The sequence below is a fragment of the Thalassophryne amazonica genome, chromosome 1 (genome assembly GCF_902500255.1).
Source record: "Thalassophryne amazonica chromosome 1, fThaAma1.1, whole genome shotgun sequence".
In the NCBI taxonomy this organism is placed as follows: domain Eukaryota; kingdom Metazoa; phylum Chordata; class Actinopteri; order Batrachoidiformes; family Batrachoididae; genus Thalassophryne; species Thalassophryne amazonica.
This window is the reverse complement of record NC_047103.1, coordinates 67,161,623-67,167,997: the sequence shown is the minus strand read 5'-3', so window position 1 is coordinate 67,167,997 and position 6,375 is coordinate 67,161,623.

The window sequence follows — 6,375 nt, the reverse complement described above, 5'->3', positions numbered from 1 at the left end:
AACCATTCGGAAGATTCAGACGGCTTTCAGGGACGATTCTATGGGGATCACACAGATTAAGGAGTGTTACAACCGGTTTAAAGACGGCGCACAATGGCGGAGGAATTCCTCCGCACGTCTTTTCATGACAAAAAACACCTGTAACAGTGGAATGTCCTGAAAAAGTGCTATGTCCACATCTTCTACCATTTCTCTGGTAGTCAGATGATGTCCCGGATCAACACAGTGTTCACTTTAGAAAAGATCTGGTCGTTTCAGCCTGTCGATCGCCGCGCAGAGCGCCCTCCGCCATTGTGCGCCGTCTTTAAACCGGTTGTAACACTCCTTAATCTGTGTGATCCCCATAGAATCATCCCTGAAAGCCGTCTGAATCTTCCAAATGGTTTCTACTTGGCTGTTTCTCACAGTTTCTGGAAAAATTTGATGCAGCAAAGCTCCAAATCGTTCAGACATTTTCCTCACAATGAAAATCCGATGGGGGGGGGGCCACTGCTCACTCAAAGCGTGCTCACAGGCGAATGACGCAACCGACAGGCGTGAAAAAACTCACGCATGCGCACAAAGGTTCAAGCATGGCTGATTGAAGCGCACATGATTCAAATCCATATACAACCCCTGGCAAAAATTATGGAATCACCGGCTTCGCAGGATGTTCATTCAGTTGTTTAATTTTGTAGAAAAAAAGCAGATCACAGACATGACACAAAACTAAAGTAATTTCAAATGGCAACTTTCTGGCTTTAAGAAACACTATAAGAAATAAAGAAAAAAATTGTGGCAGTCAGTAACGGTTACTTTTTTAGACCAAGCAGAGGGAAAAAAATATGGACTCACTCAATTCTGAGGAATAAATTATGGACTCACCCTGTAAATTTTCATCCCCAAAACTAACACCTGCATCAAGTGGACTGACATGAATCACGTCTCCAACACGAGAGATGTCAATTGAAACAAAGGAGAGGATTATCAAACTCTTAAAAGAGGGTAAATCATCACGCAATGTTGCAAAAGATGTTGGTTGTTCACAGTCAGCTGTGTCTAAACTCTGGACCAAATACAAACAACATGGGAAGGTTGTTAAAGGCAAACATACTGGTAGACCAAGGAAGACATCAAAGCATCAAGACAGAAAACTTAGCAATATGTCTCAAAAATCGAAAATGCACAACAAAACAAATGAGGAATGAATGGGAGGAAACTGGAGTCAACGTCTGTGACCGAACTGTAAGAAACCGCCTAAAGGAAATGGGATTTACATACAGAAAAGCTAAACAAAAGCCATCATTAACACCTAAACAGAAAAAAAACAAGGTTACAATGGGCTAAGGAAAAGCAATTGTGGACTGTGGATGACTGGATGAAAGTCATACTCAGTGATGAATCTCGAATCTGCATTGGGCAAGGTGATGATGCTGCGTTCCAATGAGATTTATAAAGATGAGTGCCTAAAGAGAACATGTAAATTTCCACAGTCATTGATGATATGGGGCTGCATGTCAGGTAAAGGCACTGGGGAGATGGCTGTCATCATCAATAAATGCACAAGTTTACATTGATATTTTGGACACTTTTCTTATCCCATCAATTGAAAGGATGTTTGGGGATGATGAAATCATTTTTCAAGATGATAATGCTTCTTGCCATAGAGCAAAAACTGTGAAAACATTCCTTGCAAAAAGACATATAGGATCAATGTCATGGCCTGCAAATAGTCCGGATCTTAATCCAATTGAAAATCTTTGGTGGAAGTTGAAGAAAATGGTCCATGACAAGGCTCCAACCTGCAAAGCTGATCTGGCAACAGCAATCAGAGAAAGTTGGAGCCAGATTGATGAAGAGTACTGTTTGTCACTCATTAAGTCGATGCCTCAGAGACTGCAAGCTGTTATAAAAGCCAGAGGTGGTGCAACAAAATACTAGTGATCTGTTGGAGCGTTCTTTTGTTTTTCATGATTCCATAATTTATTCCTCAGAATTGAGTGATTCCATATTTTTTTTCCCTCTGCTTGGTCTAAAAAAGTATCCGTTACTGACTGCCACAATTATTTTCCTGATTTCTTATAGTGTTTCTTAAAGCCAGAAAGTTGCCATTTGAAATGACTTTAGTTTTGTGTCATGTCTGTGATCTGCTTTTTTTCTACAAAATTAAACAACTGAACATCCTGCGAGGCCGATGATGCCATAATTTTTGCCAGGGGTTGTAGTTTTTGCAAAAAATAAAAAGGTTGGATAGTTTTCTAACAGATCACGTACATATACACACAGACACACACACACATCTTCAACCACTTATCCAAGATCGGGTTCGGGTTGTAGGGAGCTAGAGCCTATCCCAGCAGTCATAAGGTGTGAGGCAGGGTACACATTGGACAGGACACCACATATACAGACACATTCACGCACAATTTTTTTAAGTTTCTAATCCTACTAACCCGCATGTCTTTGGATTTTGGAGGAAGCTGGAGCACCTGGAGGGAACCCACGCAAACATGGGGAGAACATACTAACTCCACACAGGAAAGCCACAGGTGGGAATTGATCCCATGATCTTCTGTGAGGCAACAGTGCTAACACTAAGCCCATTGTGCTGCTATATACGAGGTCTGTCCATAAAGTATAGGTCCTTTTATTTTTTTCAAAAACTATATGGATTTCATTCATATGTTTTTATGTCAGACATGCTTGAACCCTCGTGCGCATGCATGAGTTTTTCCACGCCTGTCAGTGACGTCATTTGCCTGTGAGCACTCCTTGTGGGAGGAGTCGTCCAGCCCCTCGTCGGAATTCCTTTGTCTGAGAAGTTGCTGAGAGACTGGCGCTTTGTTTGATCAAAAGTTTTTCTAAACCTGTGAGACACATCGAAGTGGACATGGTTCGAAAAATTAAGCTGGTTTTCAGTGAAAATTTTAACGGCTGATGAGAGATTTTGAGGTGATACTGTCGCTTTAAGGACTTCCCACGGTGCGAGACGTCGCTCAGCGCTCTCAGGTGCCGTCGTCAGCCTGTTTCAAGCTGAAATCCTCCACATTTCAGGCTCTATTGATCCAGGACGTCGTGAGAGAACAGAGAAGTTTCAGAAGAAGTCGGTTTCAGCATTTTATCCGGATATTCCACTGTTAAAGGAGATTTTTTTAATGAAAGACGTGCGGACGGGTCCGCGCGTCGGCTCGCAGCCGCCGCGACGCTCCGCCACAGGAAAAACACCTCTGTTGGAAGCCTTAAGGGCAAGTTGGAACAGGTCCAGCTGTTAAACAATTTCTCATATACTCACTCCACTGAAAGCCATCAAAAGCCGCCTGGATTTTACAAATGGTTATCAACACGGAGGTGTTTTTCCTGTGCCGCCGCACCGCGCCGGCTGCGTCCCGACGCACGGACCCGTCCGCACGTCTTTCATTAAAAAAATCTCCTTTAACAGTGGAATATCCGGATAAAATGCTGAAACCGACTTCTTCTGAAACTTCTTTGTTCTCTCACGACGTCCTGGATCAATAGAGCCTGAAATGTGGAGGATTTCAGCTTGAAACAGGCTGATGACGGCGCCTGAGAGCGCTGCGCGACGTCTCGCACCGTGGGAAGTCCTTAAAGCGACAGTATCACCTCAAAATCTCTCATCAGCCGTTAAAATTTTCACTGAAAACCAGCTTAATTTTTCGAACCGTGTCCACTTTGATGTGTCTCACAGGTTTAGAAAAAATTTTGATCAAACAAAGCGCCAGTCTCTCAGCAACTTCTCAGACAAAGGAATTCCGACGAGGGGCTGGACGACTCCTCCCACAAGGAGTGCTCACAGGCGAATGACGTCACCGACAGGCGTGGAAAAACTCACGCATGCGCACGAGGGTTCATGCATGTCTGACGTAAAAACATATGAATGAAATCCATATAGTTTTTGAAAAAAATAAAAAGGACCGTTACTTTATGGACAGCCCTCGTGTGTATATATATATATATATATATATATATATATATATGTATATATATATATATATATATATATATATGGTGCTTTCAGATCTGTTTTTAATAGTTAAGTGAGTTTGTCTATTTTCTTGAACAATCAGACATGCTTGTGTTTAGTTCATGTATTTACACATAAAAGGGAGCTGAAGCAGAAGTTGACAGCTAGTCGGAAGGTTTTCCATATTGGAGCTAATCCAGTAACTGAAACTTACTCCTCCACTTCAAAGCATGCACTTCTTTTAGTTTAACTCATAAACGGCAACCAAACCACATCATCTGCTTGACTGTGACATCCGATGAGTTAGCTCAAGTTATCCATTGGAGAGATTGCAGTTAGATCTCATGACTGTAAAACAGCGAGATCAGGTAGCTACGTTTTGGTCTTGTCACGCCTTGATGATTTAGCCAGCGTAAGCAGACATATGAAAAATACTGTGAATACGCTGGCATATGTCTAATAAGTTATGAATAAGTTTTAAGTTAAAATCATGTTGAAGCACGCTGATATATGTTGTAATATGGTGAGGTCGTAAAAAATTTTGGGCATCCACAATATTTTTGATATATGCCAGTGTATGGCTCATATGGGCCCACATGCGCGGACCATAAGTTGTAAATAAGTTATGTGATTGTTGACACACATTACTTCAAAGTTCTCATAAGTCGAAACACATCCATTGATTCTGTCCACTGATTGGTTGAACAACTGAAAGCTACAGTCCTCATGTGAACAGTTCAGAATGTTACAAATATTAAAACCATTCACGCACTGGGTACATATGAAGTCTTAATCTGACCTGTTAGGTTGTTTCAGTCGGATTCATCATCATAGCCTTCCAAAAATGTATCCACCTAAAGTGTCCTGATTTTGGAAACTGACATCTGAAAATACTTTAGTTCCTTGTCATGGCTGAAGAAACAGTGTTTTAAAAGAGGTCCCTCTGTGTTTTCAGCCTGAACCAGAGAACACCAGCGTCTTGTTCCACAACAAGAAAATAAGCATTTTAAAAGTTGAAAGAGTCACAGTGCATCTTTCATTCACGTTAGCATTTATCACAGCCAGTAGTCCACTCTTCCCGCGATGAAAATAAATCCCATGATCCACCAAGACAAAAATAAAATAAAATCTAAAAAAAATGTTAAATTACTCTGTTTGGTGTCCATGTAAGAAGTGAAAGAGGTGCAGATCTTATGGCTTCCTGTTGTATTGTGAACACATTACCCCACAGTTTGAGTGCAGCACCTCTAGTGATTTATTTATAGTGAATTTGTTAAGCGTGATAATTATTAATAGAAAATGCAAGTTTTGAAAATAACTGTAAAAATTAGTTAGAAATTTAGAATGATATATATATATATATATATATATATATATATATATATATATATATATATATATATAAGGTCCCTTTTTAACTGTTCAATTTCAATTTAATTAGCTTATAATGCGCCAAATCACAACAAAAGCTGTCTCAAGGTGCATTACATAAAACAATTCAACATAAAATTTAAATAAATAATTAAAAAAATTAAAATGCATAATTAAAAACAGAAGTAAAATAATAAAACAGATAAAAGAGTAAAAACTATGCATAAGAAAGAGAATAAAAATAGGTTTTCAGTCTTGACTTGTCCACAGACTCCGACTGCCTCACGATACGAAAAGGCTCTTTGACTTGCCGACCCATACCATGCTGACCTGGACTGCTCAGTGAAAACAGGGCTGTTGGCAGACACTGGCTAAATCGTCAAGGTGTGACAGGCCTATTAGCAACTGTTTGTTGCAAATAGGCTAAAGTTATCCAACCTGAGCCAACAAAAACACAGTCATGCAAATGTTTCGGCGAGCTTTTCAGTAATGTTAGCTTACCTGTCCAATGGGATACAAGCGGTGTTGATCCCCAAAACAAAATTAAGGTCCCTCCATTTCTAAAAAGCTGCACCGTTGCTGATCTGTGTGGGGTCCCCCCCCCCCCCCCCCCTTCTTTCCGGATTTGAATTGTGTTTGTCCTGGTGGACTTCTGCAGATAAAACTTTTGTTTCTTAGTTTTCTCTGAAGTCTCTTTCTTGTTGGAGCTGCTCATTTGTTGGTGTTAGCTGAGCCCATGTTGTCATCTGGACAAATTTAATTTGTTTTGCCGTACAGGAAAAATGCAGTCAGGATCATAACAAAACTGCCTACGTAAACATATGCTGACTTCACCCGTGGTCTTTTTGACAATGTAATTGCAGTGTACTGGATGGGCTGCAGTATGAAGGCTTTGTCTCTAGCTGTCATAAAATCCTCTTTCAGACTGCTTTAAGCTCTGTAACCATAGAACCATACTCTGGTACAAACAAACATTTCTTCACCACACACCAGCCCTGCTTTGTAATATTCAACTGATGTTAATGTATTACTGCTGCAGTAGG